This window comes from Eleutherodactylus coqui, chromosome 13 (genome assembly GCF_035609145.1).
Source record: "Eleutherodactylus coqui strain aEleCoq1 chromosome 13, aEleCoq1.hap1, whole genome shotgun sequence".
Taxonomy (NCBI): Eukaryota; Metazoa; Chordata; class Amphibia; order Anura; family Eleutherodactylidae; genus Eleutherodactylus; species Eleutherodactylus coqui.
In genome coordinates this window covers 88,751,694-88,772,411 of record NC_089849.1, presented here as the reverse complement: position 1 = coordinate 88,772,411, position 20,718 = coordinate 88,751,694, and the positions used below count along the sequence as shown (strand labels likewise).

The 20,718-nt window shown below is 46.4% G+C and overlaps 1 long non-coding RNA gene across 1 annotated transcript; it reads left to right on the top strand.

Annotated features, from left to right (window-relative positions):
- The first annotated feature begins 261 nt into the window (after window positions 1-261).
- Window positions 262-19,956, top strand: LOC136587607 (uncharacterized). Its single transcript, XR_010787474.1, has 4 exons — window positions 262-281; window positions 10,316-10,453; window positions 17,126-17,201; window positions 18,971-19,956. It is a non-coding gene; the product is annotated as an uncharacterized lncRNA (long non-coding RNA).
- Window positions 19,957-20,718: the final 762 nt, after the last annotated feature.

Genomic DNA, 20,718 nt, shown 5'->3' with positions numbered 1-20,718 from the left:
AAGGGAAAGGATTATCAGTCCGTAGTATCAGCTCCGTAAATAACAGCGATCGCGCATGCGCGCAACGCTGGGTGACATCAGCGCGTCGGTCACATGACCGCGGCGCCGTGCTCAATGATGTAGGAAGAAAGTCACATGCAACGCTGTCATTCAGAGCAGTGTGCAGCAGAATGTAATGATGGTTGTCATGGAGAAGAGGTCACATGACACACAGAGCCCGATCATGTGACTAAATACTTAGAGCTTTATTGAAAACGAACACTAACAGCAAATACAAATAGGTAGGTGTGTACTGGAGTTTGATAAGGGTATCACAGCCACTCTACCTCACAATACCTATTGTATTTAAAGGCTACATTACCTACAGGGGGATGTCATTATTAATGCATAGATTGCATAAGAAATGGAAAAGCCATCTTAACTATATTCACTACATGGATGACCAGAAATGGATGTTTTTTGTTAATTAAACCACTAATGAAACAACAGGTAGGATAATCATAGTTGCGGGTATTAGTGTATAATTACATAATAGGAGGAAAAAGTATGTAAAAGTCCTCAATAAAAATATGAGCGTAAGGATAATAAGATAATGCGATAATCTCATCATAGAGAAAGGAACTGATGGCGGCAGTAGATCTGAGGGAGAATGAAGATGAACATAGAGACCCAAGTTTATAAGAAACAATTGAAACAAAGGTTTGCATTGAATCCATTAGGATTGACAGTATTCAAGCGATATATCCATGAAGCTTCCTTGCATAATAGTTTTTTATCCACGTCGCCTCGCCGACCTTGCGTTCTCAGAACTTCTATCCCTTGGAACTAGAGATGAGCGAACATACTCGTCCGAGCTTGATACTCGTGCGAATATTAGGGTGTTCGGGATGCTCGTTACTCGTAACGAGTACCACGCGATGTTCGGGTTACTTTCACTTTCATCTCTGAGACGTTAGCGCGCTTTTCTGGCCAATAGAAAGACAGGGAAGGCATTACAACTTCCCCCTGCAACGTTCAAGCCCTATACCACCCCCCTGCAGTGAGTGGCTGGCGAGATCAGGTGTCACCCGAGTATATAAATCTGCCCCTCCCGCGGCTCGCCACACATGCATTCTGACATAGCTCAGGGACAGTGCTGCTGATGCTGGAGCTGCTATAGGGAGAGTGTTAGGAGTTATTTTAGGCTTCAAGAACCCCAACGGTCCTTCTTAGGGCCACATCTAACCGTGTGCAGTACTGTGGAGGCTGCTTTTTGCAGTGTTGCACCTTTTTTTTTTTTTTGTATATCGGCCGTGCAGAGCATTGCATCCTTAGTCTGCAGTAATTTTACATAGTATAGGGCCAGTAGTGCTGAGGCAGGGACAGTGAAAAACGTGAAAGACATATACTGTCTCTATAGGCAGTGGGCTTTTCCAAAAAAATTTGGGACAAAAAAATATATTTGGGCTGCCTGTGACCGTCCTGACTGTACTGCGTCTCTGCTGGGGGTAGTAGTCCTAATTAATACGCAGACAGCTAAGTGTTACAGCGGGCTTGCGCAAAATTCTTTCCTGGCTCTGCGTTGCCCGTTACATCATTGCTGTCATCCTGTCCAGAGGGAAACAGTCTGCACTGCAGTAATTTTACCTAGTATAGGGCCAGTAGTGCTGAGGCAGGGACAGTGAAAAACGTGAAAGACATATACTGTCTATATACTGTAGGCAGTGGGCTTTTCCCAAAAAATTTTGGGAAAAAAAATGTATTTGGGCTGCCTGTGACCGTCCTGACTGTACTGCGTCTCTGCTGGGGGTAGTAGTCCTAATTAATACGCAGCCAGCTAAGTGTTACAGCGGGCTTGTTCAAAATTCTTTCCTGGCTCTGCTGTGCGTTCCGTAAGCGAAGTCAGCCTCCAACCACAGGCCAATAAGCGGCTCATTTAATTACAGCGTTCTGTTTCTGCACTACTGGTAATACACCATGCTGAGGGGTAGGGGTATGCCTAGAGGACATGGACGCGGGCGAGGACGCGGAGGCCCAAGTCAGGGTGTGGGCACAGGCCGAGCTCCTGATCCAGGTGGATCGCAGCCGACTGCTGCGGGATTAGGAGAAAGGCACGTTTCTGGCGTCCCCACATTCATCTCACAATTAATGGGTCCACGCGGTAGACCTTTATTAGAAAATGAGCAGCATGAGCAGGTCCTGTCGTGGATGGCAGAAAGTGCATCCAGCAATCTATCGACCACCCAGAGTTCTGCGCCATCCACTGCTGCAACTCTGAATCCTCTGGCTGCTGCTCCTCCTTCCTCCCAGCCTCCTCACTCCATTACAATGACACATTCTGAGGAGCAGGCAGACTCCCAGGAACTGTTCTCAGGCCCCTGCCCAGAATGGGCAGCAATGGTTCCTCTCCCACCGGAGGAGTTTGTCGTGACCGATGCCCAACCTTTGGAAAGTTCCTGGGGTCCAGGGGATGAGGCTGGGGACTTCCGGCAACTGTCTCAAGAGCTTTCAGTGGGTGAGGAGGACAATGAGACACAGTTGTCTATCACTCAGGTACTAGTAATTGGAGTAAGTCCGAGGGAGGAGCGCACAGAGGATTCGGAGGAAGAGCAGCAGGACGATGAGCCAACTGAGGTCAGGTCTTCAGAGGGGGAGGCAAGTGCAGCAGTAGGGCAGGTTGGAAGAGCCAGTGCGGTGGCCAGGGGTAGAGGCAGGGCCAGACCGAATAATCCACCAACTGTTTCCCAAAGCGCCCCCTCGCGCCATGCCACCCTGCAGAGGCTGAGGTGCTCAAAGGTCTGGCAGTTTTTCACTGAGAGTGCAGACGACCGACGAACAGTGGTGTGCAACCTTTGTCGCGCCAAGATCAGCCGGAGACCCACCACCACCAGCCTCACCACCACCAGCATGCGCAGACATATGATGGCCAAGCACCCCACAAGGTGGGACGAAGGCCGTTCACCGCCTCCGGTTTGCACCACTGCCTCTCCCCCTGTGCCCCAACCTGCCACTGAGATCCAACCCCCCTCTCAGGACACAGGCACTACCGTCTCCTGGCCTGCACCCACACCCTCACCTCCGCTGTCCTCGGCCCCATCCACCAATGTCTCTCAGCGCACCGTCCAGCCGTCGCTAGCGCGAGTGTTTGAGCGCAAGCGCAAGTACGCCGCCACGCACCCGCACGATCAAGCGTTAAACGTGCACATAGCCAAATTGATCAGCCTGAAGATGCTGCCATATAGGCTTGTGGAAACGGAGGCTTTCAAAAACATGATGGCGGCAGCGGCCCCGCACTACTCGGTTCCCAGTCGCCACTACTTTTCCCGATGTGCCGTCCCAGCCCTGCACGACCACATCTCCCGCAACATTGTACGCGCCCTCACCAACGCGGTTACTGCCAAGGTCCACTTAACAACGGACAAGTGGACAAGCACAGGCGGGCAGGGCCACTATATCTCCCTGACGGCACATTGGGTGAATTTAGTGGAGGCTGGGACAGAGTCAGAGCCTGGGACCGCTCACGTCCTACCCACCCCCAGAATTGAGGGCCCCAGCTCGGTGGTGGTATCTGCGGCGGTGTATGCTTCCTCCACTAAACCACCCTCCTCCTCCTACGCAACCTCTGTCTCGCAATCAAGATGTGTCAGCAGCAGCACGTTGCCAGCAGTCGGTGTCGCGCGGCGTGGCAGCACAGCGGTGGGCAAGGGTCAGCAGGCCGTGCTGAAACTACTCAGCTTAGGAGAGAAGAGGCACATGGCCCACCGTCTTTAATTTGGTGCTTCAGCGCTTTCTGAAAAGCTACCCACACTTCTCAGACCTGCTCGGAAAGGTGCGCTGGCTCTGTGCACATTTCCGCAATTCTCACACGGACGCTGCCACCCTGCGCACCCTGCAACATCGGTTTAATCTGCCAGTGCACCGACTGCTGTGCGACGTGCCCACACGGTGGAACTCTACGCTCCACATGTTGGCCAGGCTCTATGAGCAGCGTAGAGCTATAGTGGAATACCAGCTCCAACATGGGCGCCGCAGTGGGAGTCAGCCTCCTCAATTCTTTACAGAAGAGTGGGCCTGGTTGGCAGACATCTGCCAGGTCCTTGGAAACTTTGAGGAGTCTACCCAGATGGTGAGCGGCGATGCTGCAATCATTAGTGTCACCATTCCTCTGCTATGCCTCTTGAGAAGTTCCCTGCAAAGCATAAAGGCAGACGCTTTGCGCTCGGAAACAGAGCCGGGGGAAGACAGTATGTCGCTGGATAGTCAGAGCACCCTCCTGTCTATATCTCAGCACGTTGAGGAGGAGGAGGTGGAGGAGCATGAGGAGGAGGGGGAAGAGACAGCTTGGCCCACTGCTGAGGGTACCCATGCTGCTTGCCTGTCATCCTTTCAGCGTGTATGACCTGAGGAGGAGGAGGATCCTGAAAGTGATCTTCCTAGTGAGGACAGCCATGTGTTGCATACAGGTACCCTGGCACACATGGCTGACTTCATGTTAGGATGCCTTTCTCGTGACCCTCGCGTTACACACATTCTGGCCACTACGGATAAATGAGTGTACACACTGCTTGACCCACGGTATAAGGAGAACCTTTCCACTCTCATATCCGAAGAGGAAAGGGGTTCGAGAGTGATGCTATACCACAGGACCCTGGCGGACAAGCTGATGGTAAAATTCCTATCCGACAGCGCTAGTGGCAGAAGGCGCAGTTCCGAGGGCCAGGTAGCAGGGGAGGCGCGGAGATCAGGCAGCATGTACAGCACAGGCAGGGGAACACTCTCTAAGGCCTTTGACAGCTTTCTGGCTCCCCAGCAAGACTGTGTCACCGCTCCCCAGTCAAGGCTGAGTTGGCGGGAGCACTGTAAAAGGATGGTGAGGGAGTACGTAGCCGATCGCACGACCGTCCTCCGTGACGCCTCTGCCCCCTACAACTACTGGGTGTCGAAGCTGGACACGTGGCCTGAACTCGCGCTCTATGCCCTGGAGGTGCTTGCTTGTCCTGCGGCTAGCGTCTTGTCAGAGAGGGTGTTTAGTGCGGCTGGGGGAGTCATCACGGATAAGCGTACCCGCCTGTCAACCGACAGTGCCGATAGGCTTACACTCATAAAGATGAACAAAGCCTGGATTTCCCCAGACTTTTCTTCTCCACCAGCGGACAGCAGCGATACCTAAACAATACGTAGGCTGCACCCGCGGATGGAAGCATCGTTCGCTATCACCATCAAAAACGGGGACCTTTTAGCTTCATCAATCTGTGTATTATATTCATCCTCCTCCTCCTGCTCCTCCTCCTGAAACCGCACGTAATCACGCCGAACAGGCAATTTTTCTTAGGCCCACAAGGCTCAGTCATATAATTTTTGTAAACAATTTTTATACGTTTCAATGCTCATTAAAGCGTTGAAACTTGCGCCTGAACCAATTTTTAGTTTAACTGGGCTGCCTCCAGGCCTAGTTACCAATTAAGCCACATTAACCAAAGCGATTAATGGGTTTCACCTGCCCTCTTGGTTGGGCATGGGCAATTTTTCTGAGGTACATTAGTACTGTTGGTACACCAATTTTTTGGGGCCCTCGCCTACAGTGTAATCCAATTAATTTTTTGCTCACCTGCATTAAAGCTGACGTTACATCAGCTGTGCTAGGCACTGCAATGGGATATATTTATGTACCGCCGGTGGCTTCCTGGCACCCACCCATGCTGTCGGTCCACACGGAGTTGTAACTGCATGTGTCCACTTCTAAAGAACCCCAGTCTGACTGGGGCATGCAGTGTGGGCCGAAGCCCACCTGCATTTAACATGACATTACCTCAGCTGTGATGGGCAATGCAATGGGATATATTTATGTACCGCCAGTGGCTTCCTGGCACCCACCCATGCTGTCGGTCCACACGGAGTTGTAACTGCATGTGTCCACTTCTAAATAACCCCAGTCTGACTGGGGCATGCAGAGTGGGCCGAAGCCCACCTGCATTTAATCTGACGTTAGCTCTGCTGTCCAGGGCACTGCAATGGGATACATTTATGTACAGCCGGTGGGTTCCAGGGAGCCACCCATGCTGTGGGTGCACACGGAATTCCCATTGCGGAGTTGTACCTGCCTGTGACTATTTATAAAAAACCGCGGTCTGACTGGGGCATGCAGACACCTTGACAGAATGAATAGTGTGTGGCACATAGGTTCCCCATTGCTATGCCCACATCTGCAGCTCCAGATGGAGGTGGCACAGGATTGGATTTCTCATTGCTTCTGTACAGCATTGTGGGCTATCGCCCCACCCCTTTTAAAGAGGGTCGCTGCATAGCCATGCCAACCCTCTGCAGTGTGTGCCTGCGGTTCCTCCTCATGGCAGACGCACTTATAAATAGACATGAGGGTGGTGTGGCATGAGGGCAGCTGAAGGCTGCGCAGGGACAATTTGGTGTGCGCTGTGGACACTGGGTCGTGCAGGGGGGGTTGGGCAGCATGTAACCCAGGAGAAGTGGCAGCGGAGTGTCATGCAGGCAGTGATTGTGCTTTGTTGGAGGTAGTGTGGTGATTAGCTAAGGTATGCATTGCTAATGAGGGCTTTTCAGAAGTAAAAATTGTTGGGAGGGGGGGGCCCACTCTTGCCGCTATTCTGGCTTAATAGTGGGACCTGGGAACTTGAGATGCAGCCCAACATGTAGCCCCTCGCCTGCCCTATCCGTTGCTGTGTCGTTCCCATCACTTTCTTGAATTGCCCAGATTTTCACAAATGGAAACCTTAGCGAGCATTGGCGATATACAAAAATGCTCGGGTCGCCCATTGACTTCAATAGGCTTCGTTACTCGAAACGAACCCTTCAGCATCGCGAAAATTTCATCCCGAGTAACGAGCACCCGAACATTTTGGTGCTCGCTCATCTCTACTTGGAACTTAAGTGATTGTGTGTCGCCATTATGAAAGTTCCACATATGGTCTGCCAAAGGAGTTGACTCATGGCGATTGATATTGCCTAAATGGGACAGAATTCTCCGGCGAAATTGCTGTATTCTCTTGCCTACATAATCCATAGGGCAAGAACAAGTGGCGAGGTATACCAAGTTCTGTGTTCTACAGTTAATAAAGTCTCTGCAGGAATAGACTTTATTGGTAGAAGCTGCTCTGAAAGAGTCACCGCGTAGGATGTAAGGACACGCTAAACAGCCTTGACATGGGAAGTTTCCAAGAGGTTTTTTGGAATTGAGCTAGGTTATTTGGGTATCACTTGGAGACAAATGGCTTTTACCTAAATGATCCCTTAAGTTGTGACCGCGACGAAATGTTATGGCAGGGTTGGAGGGAAGAAAGTCTTGGAGATCTTTATCACGTTTAAGAATTTCCCAGTAAAAATGCAAGATATTCCTTACTTCTGTGGAACCGGTATCATAGGTACCAATGATTCTTGCCTTTTGGTCTGATTGCCGTATTCTGGGCTGTAAGAGTTGAGACCTTTTTGGGCCAAAGCGAATGATTTTCGCTGTTATTTATGGAGCTGATACTACAGACTGATAATCCTTTCCCTTCATCACACAAACACGATCGGACACTACAGCTAACTGCCAACTACTATATACTGTTGGTTTCATCCTGTCCTTAGTATATCTACATTTCCTATGGGGCTCTTTGTATACTAATTGGAACGGGACATTAACCCCTCCCACTACAAGGGCTCATTGGTCAATTGTGGACATCCAGCCACTCCAGGGGACGGTCAGCAGGGTATATAGCTGGCACTATCTTGGGCTTGCAGTCATATGCCTGATACTCACCATCCGAGTTACAGGCTCGGCTACTTCTTTATTTGGTTTGGTATCTCAGCTCTTTGGCTCTATCTTAGAAAGCAATTCCAGGGAAGTTAGCTCAGCTTACCGCAATCATCTGGCCACTATGCCATTCTATTCAGTGCTATTAGTGCCGTTTAGACAACTTCTGGGTTTATTTTAAAGCTTTTCTTTCTCAGAGATGACTTTCCATCAGAGGCTATACTGAGCACTCCTCTTAGTAATCTCTGTAGTTGACTACTTAGTGGATCTATTTCTCTTCAGCTATTATGCTGACATCCATTATACTTTGGATATTAGCCACTAGGATTCCCTTCAAAGTTTTCTATCTATAAACCCATACTCTAATCAGAGCTACATTGACCATAATTTCTCCCCACATTACGCTCACTTTTATTCTCTGTTACAAACTTGTATACAGAGTTAGGAATTGCTTTGGCATTTTCTCTAAGATAGTATTCAGACACTATATATATATAGTGTTTTCGCTATTATGCGAATTATCTATAGCAAACAGAGCGGCCTTCTGCTCTCCCATGGCCTCACCTTATAATCTTATATCTCAGAGTCCTGATCTCATTCATTGAGATCAATGCATATAGACCGCCTGTCGATACCTTACATACACGTTATTAGGGACTTTACACACTGTTATCTCGAGAGCATCCTCTCTTATTAGCAATCTAGCTAATGTACTTATCTCAAGTAACTTCAAGCTCCTGATGAACTACTAGTCACATCAGTAGAGAAACGCGTCGAATTATACTAAATTGTTGAAGCATATTTTTTTTTATATGCCTAGAGGTGCACTACTGACATCTAGTGCCTCTCCAAGCTTGCATCACCATATTAGACTCGGGACTATATATCTTAAGGCCCCGTGTTTTCATTATATACTGGATACTCCGCTCTCATCCTATGAACTACATATTTGAGATATTAAGGTTGTAAGAGACTATGCATCAAAGCGTCAATTCAAGTATCTGATATCTAGATTATATTAAGGAGTGTCTATTTCAGTCCTTCAGATATTCTACTACCTAGATATCAAATTTAGATATCAGTACGACCATTAAGTCACGGTCTGGTCTTTCAGTCCTTCATTGGACCAACCCTGACGAACGTGTCCTCGGTCTCTATTTTTGTTTTTATGTTTGTTTGTTAGCCCATGTCGGAAAGAAAAAGTTTTTATCTAGTCACGAAATAAAAGTTATATTTTATATTGTCTGGTTCTGTGACGGGCTCTAAATTCCTAAATACCTAGACATATTTCTGCCTCTGTGATTCCCAATATACAAAAAGGGGTCCAAAAGAAAGCCTGGTAACTACAGGCCAGTAAGTCTCACTTCAGTAACTGGAAAAATATTCAAGGGGTTTCTGAGAGACACCATCGAAGAATACCTCAAGCAGAACAACCGAATAACTCCTCACCAGCATGAGTTCATGAAGGGTCGATCATGTCAGACCAATCTGATCAGCTTCTACGATGAAGTAAGTTCTAAGCTGGACCTGGGGGAATCTATTGATCTCGTATATCTGGATAATCGGTTGATAGACAAAATTTTAGGTGCCCAGCGGGCTGTTGATCCGGATCTTACAGCAGGCTGAACTAGATGGACATTGTCTTAATTCAGCCTAACATACTATGTTACTATGTATAAGGGCTCTTTCACATGAGCGCAGGCGTTTTTCCATGTTCTTGTCCATGCAGTCTGTTGGCATGATTGGACATTTTTCCGTGATCACCGCCAGCGTTTTCTCGCCCATTCACACAACCGTGAGCGTAGTTTTTATTTTAAAAAATACGTTGCAGCCCGGAAAACCTGCGCTCTGCAAAAATCCTCGAGATGCCTTCTAATGCCTATATAAAGGCCCTTGTAAGCTCTTTGCAGCGTTGGACGCTGCTAAAGTGCCTCCCTCTCCCTTTCTTTGTCCAGATCCCATTGGAGTCTATGGGAGCCAGCGCCTTATATTGCCGTAGTTCCAGAACTATCTTTTCACGCAGTGTATATGCATCGGTGTGTATTTCTGTTGCATATGTTCCATTTTTGATGGCTCAACATTTTTATGCGCCGTATATTCGCCCATGATAACAGATGCATTGGAAACCAATGGCTCAGATGGTCGCGTATATCACCTGGGCATAAAAACATCACCATTTATGCACTTGTGTTAATGAAGCCTAAGGCCCTATGCAGTGTAGTTGTGCATGAACAGGGCTTTTTCACCTTTTTGGTCTATTCAAACTTCGTGCTGTAGTTCAGGACTTTGAAAAAAAACAGCGGGGAGATAGGATCCTGCCCAATTATTCCTGAACGTACTATTAACTTCCACTCTGACCCCTGTGTTATTGGGGCGCTGTCAGTGAGTGCACAATCAGCGGATTGTTCAGGGTCCCGAGCAACGGACCCCAGCCGATCAGCTATTGATGACCTATCATGAGAATACAACATCAATAGTATTCTCCCTGGATAACCCCTTTAAGCTGGTGATAGCTACATTTTAAAGGGTTGTTGGTATTTAACTATCTCCATTCTTGCTTACATCCAGTAAGATGGACATGCCGTTAGTCTTGTGCAGGGACGAGCTGATCTCTTCTGAAGACTCAGTCCTGGAAGGAGAAGACATCTCCAGAGCATCCATCCTGGAATCCGTGCAGACTCGCCCCGCTCAGGTCCTGGATAGCAGGTGAACTACTTGTCTACGGAGGTGTGTGAGTCAGAGATGGGCTCAGCTCCTAACAGTCCGCTGCGTGCTGATCCCCCTGATCAGTAATACTGTGCAGCCCCCTACTCCACTCTCCCCACCGCTACTACTGTAACCCCTTATTACCATGCAGTATTGTCTGCATCGGGCTATTAATGTTTGTATCCAGTATGCAAAATATGTAACATCAGTCAGTAAGGCCTCATGTCCACGGGGAAAATCAGATCCGCTGCAGATTCTCCATGGAGAATCTGCAGCGGGTCCCTCCTGCCCCGCGGACATGAGCGCCGAAAATAGCAATTTAAAGCATTTACCTTTCCGGCGCGGGCGACGAAGCTCTGCTCTTCCTCACGGCCGGATCTTCATTTTCGGCCGGCGGATGAATTCCTGACGCCGGCGGCACGTCGCCGGCACGTCGTCGACGTGCCGCGCGCATGCGCCGGGCACATCCGCCGAGCCGAAGCAAGGGAGATGCGGCCGTGAGGAAGAGAAGAGCTTCGCGGTCCGCTGCAGGTGAGTAAATGCTTTAAATTCCTATTTTAGGTCTCCCGCGGATCCGGACGGCTTCCATAGGCTTCAATAGAAGCCCGCGGGAGCCGTCCCCGCGGGAGACCCGCATGAAAATGGAGCATGGTCCAGATTTTTTCATGCTCCATTTTTTTTTAAATCACTTTTATTGACGATCCGCGGGTATTTATGTACCCGCGGGTGGTCAATGCGTCCCTATGGGGTGCGGATCCGCATGCAGGAAATCCGCTGCGGATCCTAAATCCTATTTTCCCCGTGGACATGAGCCCTAAAAGAGAAAGTTAGAAAACTGTAACAATTGTTTCAGTTATTTGGAAAAGCAAACAAACAAATCCAGAGAGCGAATAGATGATGTGTGGAGTGTGCGCCACCTAGTGGTCAAAGTGGGCATTTCCAAGGACTGTTTCTAATAAAATCTTCAAAAAAGGTGAACGCTGCTTGTGGATGAAGATACAAAGCCTTTATTGTTTAAAGTGTCAGAACAGAAGTCACACAGGACGCGTTTCGGTCCGCAGCAGACCTTGGTCACCTAATCTCTGTGAGACCATCGATTCCTCATAAGTCTAGTGCAATTAAAATCAGTTAAAACCATAAGTGACAGCTGAAAGTTAACCCCTACATTGCTGTACATACAACGTGCACTGATCATACTTGTCTATGTTGTGGACTCAAACCCACATAGAAAGAGAAGAAATAGATAAATATTAATCATTATGGAGAAGATATATCTAGAGGATATAAACATTACATGAATACTGAATAGGAAGATTAATTAATATCTGTCCACTTATTAAATGTTAATGGTTATAACTAGAGATGAGCGAACGTGTTCGGCCCCGCCCCTTTTCGCCCGAACACCGAACTTTGCGAGGAATTCCGTGCTCGGGCGAAAAAAGTTCGGGGGTCGCCGTGGCAGCGCGGGGGGGTGCGGCGGGGAGTGGGGGGGAGAGGGAGAGAGAGAGAGGGCTCCCCCCTGTTCCCCGCTGCTGTCGCCCGCGCCGCCGCGCCTCTCCCCGCCCGCCGGCGCCCCCCGAATCTTTACGCGCGGACACTGAAGTCCTCGGAAAAGCCGGTGTCCGGGTGCGTAAGTGCTCGTTAAGAACACGTTCGCTCATCTCTAGTTATAACATACAGAGTAAAGATATGTTCTAAATATAAACCTACATTTAATCTGTAATCAGGAGGGAATACATTCAATACATTACAGCTGTAATAAACCCAGAAATAACTCAGCCGAGCAATATAATAAAATATAACATTAGCATGTTATAACGCAAATCAAATTCTAGCTTGTAGCAAAAAAAGTTATTTTTTCTTTTTTTTCCTTCTTCCTCCTTCTTCTCCTTGTGTGTTGATTATGATCTTAATTAGAGATGAGCGAGTATACTTGCTAAAGGCAATTGCTCGAGCGAGCATTGCCTTTAGCGAGTATCTCCCCCTCTCGAGACTGAAGGTTCGGGTGCCGGCGCAGGGGAGCGGTGAGTAGCGGCTGCCAGCAGGAGGGAGCAGGGGGGGGGGAGAGGGAGAGAGAGATCTCCCCTCCGTTCCTCCCTGCTCTCCCCCGCAGCTCCCTGCCCGCTGCCAGCACCCGAAGCTGCAGTCTCGAGTGGGGGAGATACTCGCTAAAGGCAATGCTCGCTCGAGCAATTGCCTTTAGCGAGTATACTCGCTCATCTATAATCTTAATGTATCAATGATTAATGTTATATCCCTCTATGAAATTCTAATGAATATATAAGAGATCGGTCCTGTAATTCAGACCTTTAGGGAATTGTGAATTTTCTATCATTACTAGAGATGAGCGAGCATACTCAATAAGGCAAACTACTCGAGCGAGTAGTGCCTTATTCGAGTACCTGCCCGCTCGTCTCTAAAGATTCGGCTGCCGATGCAGGTGAGAGGTGAGCAAGGGGGGAGCGGGGGGGGGGGAGAGAGTGAGAGAGAGATCTCTCCTGCGCTCCTCCCCGCTCTCCCCCGCCGCTCCCTGCCCCCCGCCGGCACCTGAATCTTTAGAGACGAGCGGGCAGGTACTCGCTCGAGTAGTTAGCCTAATCGAGTATGCTCGCTCATCTCTAATCATTCCGTACCCGTTCTGAACCAATAAACTGCAGTGTATCTATGTTACCATCATGTTTTTCTATGAAGTGGTTTGCAGCTCCTGAGCTTCCTGGGTCCTTCTGCTTGATGTAACGTAGATGTTCTGCATTTCTTGTTTTTAGTTTGCGTGTGGTGCGCCCGATGTATCTCACATCACATGGTGTGCACACAATAGCACAGATTACATTGGGGCTTTCACAATTTATGTAGCTATCAATGGAAAAATATTTAGATTTATCTTTATTACTAAAACTTTAGGTTGTTTTCGTTCTGTTGCTACTCCACAGCGCACTTTAAATGAACCTTTATGCTCTAACCATTGTGATTGGTTCTTTGGGGGTGATTTAAAGAGACTTGAAGAAAAGACATTACTTAACCCATAAAGGACCAGGCACTGTAAATTTACGGCGCCTGGTCCTGGGCTTAAAATTACAGCAGCGCTTTAAGTCTCTTGCGCCTGCAATCAGTCACAGGCAGGATCGGGTTATCAGCTGTTAGTAACAGCTGGTAACCCAGAGAAGAAGGCAGGAGGGTTTTTTAACCCTTCCTGCCTTCTGCTTCCCCGAGTACACAGTGCTCAATGATTATTCTCTTCGTGCTTCTGAAAAATGTCCGTGATGATTGAAGGTTCATCTTTTGTGCAAAAGTGTTTCTTCAGTGTTAGCAATCTAATAAATCTATTGACATCCATCAGAGTATGGAACAAATGACAATTGTTGTCAGGAGCAAAGTTTAGAGCTTTGTTAAGTATCGCTTCTTGTCTTTTAGTACTGATATCTGGTGCCAAGATTCTACCATTATTCTCCTTGGCTGCTTCTATACTGTTCTTCCTCTGATTTATCTTTTGGGTCGGCTTGGATATCTTTTCTTGTTCACACTTATGTCTTCCCCGTTTTTGATGCTATCTTTCGTTTGTTATAATAATGATTCATTGAAGTTTCTGGGCTGGATGAGTTAAAACTAGAAGTTTTAGCTTCTGTATGGAATTCCTCTGTCTCTGATGTGGAGAAGGTGAGATGGTTACTCCCTTTTTTTCTTCCAAGACTTCTTATTACTTAGCATAGATTTATTCCTCCTGAAAGCTGGGTTGCTTCTCTATCTATACACTTCATTGTGTTCATAGTCTTTCTGGTCCCGTTCTAGTTATCTTTTCTTAACCCTTTCCAATCCAATGTTGGGGCTGTCCAGACATCATCATTTTCCTCTACAGCTCCGATGTTGGGACAGACCCGACATGCTGTTTCTGCACTGCTTCCTCCCCCACTCTGCTGCTGGAGGCCACCCAACACACCTATGTGAGTAAGTGATCTGGAAACAGCACTGAACAGCGCTGGATTCTTCATTTACTGAATGTCAGATGTTCTTTCTCCCCTGCTCTGCTGCCCTGGGGAAGAAGCACATGGGGGCATTCACTATCAGTACTGATCAGCGCTGGGCACTTCATTTACTGAATGCCCCAACCTGCTTTCTCCACTGCTCTATTGACGGAGAAAGCACATGGGGGAATTCAGTAAATGCAGAATCCAGCGGTGATCATGGTTTCCAGTTCACTAACTCACATAAGTGTGTCAGGTAGGTTCCAGCAGCAGAGCGGGGGAGGAAGCGCATAGGGGCATTCACTAAATACAGAATCCAGCGCTGGATTCTTCATTTACTGAATGCCAGATGTTCTTTCTCGCCCGCTCTGCTGCCAGAGCTTACCCGACACTTACACGATGCTTTCGCCCACAAAATAAATTGGAGCTGGTGAAAATGCACATGGAAAAAAATTGGATTGGAAAGGGTTAACCATCATTATTGAGTCTTCCATCTTTTCCAGATTATCCTTTAATTTATACTGTGGATCTCCACAGTGGGAGGTCTCCATTAATATAGTATTAATAGAGATCGCGGAAATCTGTGGCGGAATACTGCAATTACTCACGGGCATATTGTGTTTTTATTCGTGGTACTTCTGTGATTAAAATCCGTGGGCGTAACCTTCAATGCCCGTGGACATGAGGCCTAAGTTCATGTTGTGGGAATGTCTTTACCAATGTGTATAATGAATAGGAGTCTGGCCATAATTTTTTTATTAAATGTAAAGTGTAAGCACAATAAGCTAAGTTATAGTGTTTACAACTTTAGGTGACGTGGGATCGTGATGGAGCTGAGTGGGCCTATCAATAACTTGGGGGTATAATGAGGCCTTATTAATTGCTTGGATTTATAATGAGGCATTATTAATGACTTGGATTGTATAATGGGGCATTATTAATGACTCAGGTTGCAGAGTGGGGTCTATAAATTACTAAGATGGCCCACTGAGACTTTGTTACCCAAAGGCCATGTAAATCTAGAGCCGGCCCTGACTAAGGGTCTGCTTCACTCCTTCCTTGTGCACTCATGCTGCCAAGAGTCCTGTACAAGTCCATCCATTCTTTTATTGTTTCAGTGGGTGGAGGTTTATGGCGGTGGGGGACAGGAGAGAGTTTTGTGAATGGGGATGACATTGTGGTGGGTCCGGTTGTGGGCTTGGCGGAATGGTGGTGGAGAGGGATTGGGGAGGAGAGAGGGCTATAGAGGTAGAGGAGGGGAGAAGGATTGGGGAGCGGTTTGAGCCATGGTCTTCCAGTGTCCTGTGGAGGCAACAGAAGATTATTCTCTGAAGAATCAAAATAAAGAAGAAAACATAAACAAATGACGCCAGGCACTGCAATGAAAGGATGAAAATTTATTCAATCTTGTTTCTCTGCCACGACCGCCCCTTGGCTCTCATTTGTGATTATCTGATGAGAGAGGTGGGAGTGGAGGGGATTGGGAAGAGGGTTATAGGGTTTGGTAAGAGGAGGCACTGCAATGAATGGATGAAGATGTATTCCATCTTATTTCTCTGCCACGACCCCTCCTTGGCTCTCATTTGTGATTATCTGATGGGTAAAGGGGGGGGGAGTGGAGGGGATTGGGGAGAGGGTTATGGGGTTGGGGGAGTGGAGGGAACTGGGAAGGGGGATATTTATACAGAGACTAGATGTTTTAGTCGTCGTCAGAAGTCTTGGGCTTGCAGCAGCAAAATACTTTTCTGATGGCTCTGAAAAAAAAAGAAAACAAGTGTGAGACTTTCATGAGAAAATATAAGTCTTGTGAGAACAGTAATGACTGTGGAATTGACTTTATACTAGAGTATAGGGGGTCGAACAAACGGTCTTGTGGGTACAGAAGCCAGAAGTGCAGGGTCAGAAAAACGTTGATATATATATAAAGCTTCCGTTATTCGATGCATAGGGGAGACGTGTCGGGGGGGGGGGGGGGCGGACGCTGTGTGTTCTGGGCATTGTTCTCTGTACAGATAACTGGTAACAGTGCTTAATGGCTAGAAACAATTGCATCACCATTACCTCTAATCTGTACATAGGGGAATGTAGGGGAGGAAATAAGGCTTTGCTGACATCGGTGGCAGAGGTTCTACCTGGAGCCTCTGGCACAGATTGTGCAAAATGTTGGACAAAAGAGTCCGGCATGCAGAACATTAAAATGCTGGGCGGGATAACAGGAACCGAACAGACCCATTATAGTCAATGGGGTCTGTTTAGCACCATACAGTTCCATTATAAGATAGAACCTTTTGGCCAGGAGATTCTTTCTTAAGGCCCTTTTACATGAAATGACTATTACTCAAAATGTGTCCAAACGGCCAGAAATGAATGATAATCGTTACATGTAAACGCAGACATCGCGCACGTTTTGTTTGAATTATGGATTTTAGTTCTTTTAAAATCCATCGTTCAGCAGCTGAAAGGCTGAGAAAATATATTCCATTTGAATGCATTTCACTCATCTTTCCATAGACTGCAAGATATTCTCCCGCTGTGTGTTTATACTAGGAGAACAATGGAATGTGCCTGTGGGTTCTTTTACATGCAAATGAAAATTATAAAGTGTTAATGGACATTAACATGTTATGCAAATAGTTCACTAAATCTTTCAATCTTTTAGTCCTTTGTAAGATTATCTGCGTGTAAAAGGGCCTTTACTGCTCTCATAACACAGGAGGAATACAGAATCCACAACACAGATGTGAACATAGCCGAAGCCTGCATTCCATGAGCCCCAGAGAAAATAAATTGTAAGACATGAAGAAAGAATGGATGGATGAATGAGTGAGTGAATGAGTCTTGTACTCACCTGCTGAATATTCTCCATCGGCTTTTCTTTTTGCTGATTTTGCTGCTGAAGAAAAATATGATGAGTAACCAAATGTCCAAAAGCAAAACTAAACCATTCTATTCTGTGGCCATCCCTGATGTACGGCGAACTAATGATGTCATGTGTTGTAATGATTGTATATTATATCCCCATCATATCCGCCCCTTGTCTCTGAAGTGTGATTTCTGATGAGGTAGTGGGGGGATGTCCAGGAGGATGAGCCCAGATATTGGGGTAACAGTCACTGCTGCGGAGTCCTGCAATAAGATCCATCTCATCATGTATCCTGTCTCATCCTCCTCATAGTCGCCCTCCGATTCCTCGTTTTCCTCCATGTTTATCCCATTCGTATCCTTCTCTATCCTATTATCAACACTTATTAATCATCAATGATATATCTGTAATGTAGTGTAGTATGTGGTGTCTTATACAATAAGCCCATTGTATGTGATTCTCTACTTACACACTAATGGCATGAAGTCCATCACTATCATCTTCATCTCCATTTTCTTTCTCTTTATCTTCTTCTTTACTGAACAAATCAGAACATATGTATATTCGAGACATAAATATCTATAATGTCATGCAATATATGGTGTTTATGCAATAAGTACATTGTAGATGATTCTCTACTTACACACTGGTGGTGTCACATATGACTATCATTGACGCCGTCCCAAGTCTGTTGTCATCGAAGTCTGGTGCGTTCTCCTCCTTGACTTCTTCTCTACTGAACAACACATAACATATTATATATATAATGCAGTGTAATATATGGTGGATTTATACGATAAGTATATTGTAGATGATTCTCTACTTACACACTGGTGGTGTCACATATGACTATCATTGACGCCGTCCCAAGTCCGGTGTCATCGAAGTCTGGTGCGTCCTCCTCCTTGACTTCTTCTCTGCTGAACAACATATTATATATATAATGCAGTGTAATATATGGTGTTCATACAATAAGTACATTGTAGATGATTCTCTACTTACACACTCGTGGTGTCACATATGACTATCATTGACGCCGTCCCAAGTCCGGTGTCATCGAAGTCTGGTGCGTCCTCCTCCTTGACTTCTTCTCTACTGAACAACACATAACCTATTATATATATAATGCAGTGTAATATATGGTGCGTTTATACAATAAGTACATTGTAGATGATTCTCTACTTACACACTGGTGGTGTCACATATGACTATCATTGACGCCGTCCCAAGTCCGGTGTCATCGAAGTCTGGTGCGTCCTACAGATTATTCTGTACTTACACGCTGGTGTTCTCTGATTGCTTTATATTATATCCATCATCCTCCTTATCTTGCACTCTGTTGAACAACATAAAACATATACATAAATTTAGTTCCGGCAGCTAATGGGACCTGAGGATAATATAATAACTGGGAGTCTAAAGGGAAAATCTATTGGTGATCGGATTAACCGTTTTATGGCTGGTCTAGGAAGACCCCTGGATGTAACACTAGAGAGATGGGGTCATTATGCTAGAAGATACTTACTGATCAGAGAACAAGGCCTTTTTATCAATTGCCTCTTTTGCTCTGCGGAAGATAAAAAAGAACAATGTAAACATGACATTTATAGGTTAAAAATGGTCAAAAAAGAATATTTATATGAAAGAATCTAGAAAACACTTACATATAATCCATGATGTTCTTTATATCTTCAGGTGTTATGTTCTGTCCATGAACTCTAAAACCGTCCTCCTCCCAGCGGACCCTGTTAGAGAGAAAAGAAGTTGGTGACAATCTAGGACCTCGTCTCACTACTATAAGATGTATAATCAGCGCCGGCCATGAATGCATCCCGACTGACACATCATGTATTAACTATCTGTAATGTAGTGTAATATATGGTGCCTGTATACAATAAGCACACTGTAGAGGATTCTCTACTTACTCAACGATGGTATCTGATGCCCTCTTGATGGGCTCTTCTTCTCTGTTGAACAACACATAACATATATAGACATTTAGTTCTGGCAGCTAATGTGACCGGAGGATAATATGATAACTGTTAGTCTAAAAAAAAAATCTACAGGTGATCGGGTTAACCCATTTATGACTGGTCTATTTTGGCTTTAAAACACAGCGACTTTTGATATTTTTTAATTTGCATGTTCTAATAGCTATACATTTTGCCACCAGTGGATCCATATGAGGGCATGTTTTAAGTGTGGTCACTTATTTTTCCTAATTACACCATCTTGGGGTACATGGGGTTTATGGATGAACTGCCATTCCTGGTTTTTAGAAAAGAATGAACAAAAACAACATTTCCAATAACAGATTCAGAATTGGAGAGCATGGGTCTGATTCAAAATGTTTAGGCCTGGAAGGGAAACGGACAACTGCCAAATATATCCTCTACATCCCATGTGTCAAACACAAGGACCTCGGCCCGAATCCGGCCCACTGCCTCATGTCATGTGGCCCGCGGTGTGCCGACGCTGCTCACCACTGAAGTGATTACCAACTGAGGGGGTTCAGGTAATAATGCTGTTTGCACTCATCCCGGAGCACACTGACATCAGTGTGCAGCAGGGATCCTCCTTCCCAGAATCCACTGCTCAGCAGTTCCGCAGGAGAGGACTCGGGGAGGAAGCATGCAGGGCACACACACTGACGTCAGTGTGCATCCGGGCTCAGCGCAAGCAGAGGGGGAGCAGGGCTGACAGCAAGGGGGAGGGAAGTAGATGGGTTGGGGGGAACTATTATTACTGAGGGGGGCTTAATATTACTGAAGAGGGCTTATTACTATTACTGAGGGGGTCTTATTATTACTGAGGGGGGGTTTATTACTATTACGGAGGGGGGCTTATTATTATTATTACGGAGGGGGGGCTTATTATTATTACTGAGGGGGGCTTATTATTATTACTGAGGGGGGGTTAATATTGTTACTGAGGGAGTGTTAATGTTGCTATGGGGGTATTACTACTGAGGGCGTTAATATTACTAATTGGGCCACTGTGGGGGGTCGTTATTTTTACTGGGGACACTATCAGGGTCACTATTAGGGCTCGTTTACACGGGTGTAATTGTATTTCGGTTGCACAAATACGCTGCGTATTTGCGCAATCAAAAATCGCTTATGCCTGCATACTTGGGCACGCAAAAAAGAACGCAGATGGGCCCACTGAAATGGTGCGCAAATATGCAGTGAATACATAGGTTTCCTGCGCATTCACCATGTATTTGCACAGCCCATTCACTTCAATGGCTTATCGGGGTGATATCCATCATGTGAATGAACTCATTGAAATCAATGGCTTCTATTCACTGCATATTATGTACACAAATACGCTTGTGTGAACAGGCCCTTACTATACTGTCTTACAATTATAATCGACCCTTTGAAGGCTACCATAAGCCTGATGTGGCCCTCGGTGAAAATGAGTTTGACACCCCTGCTCTA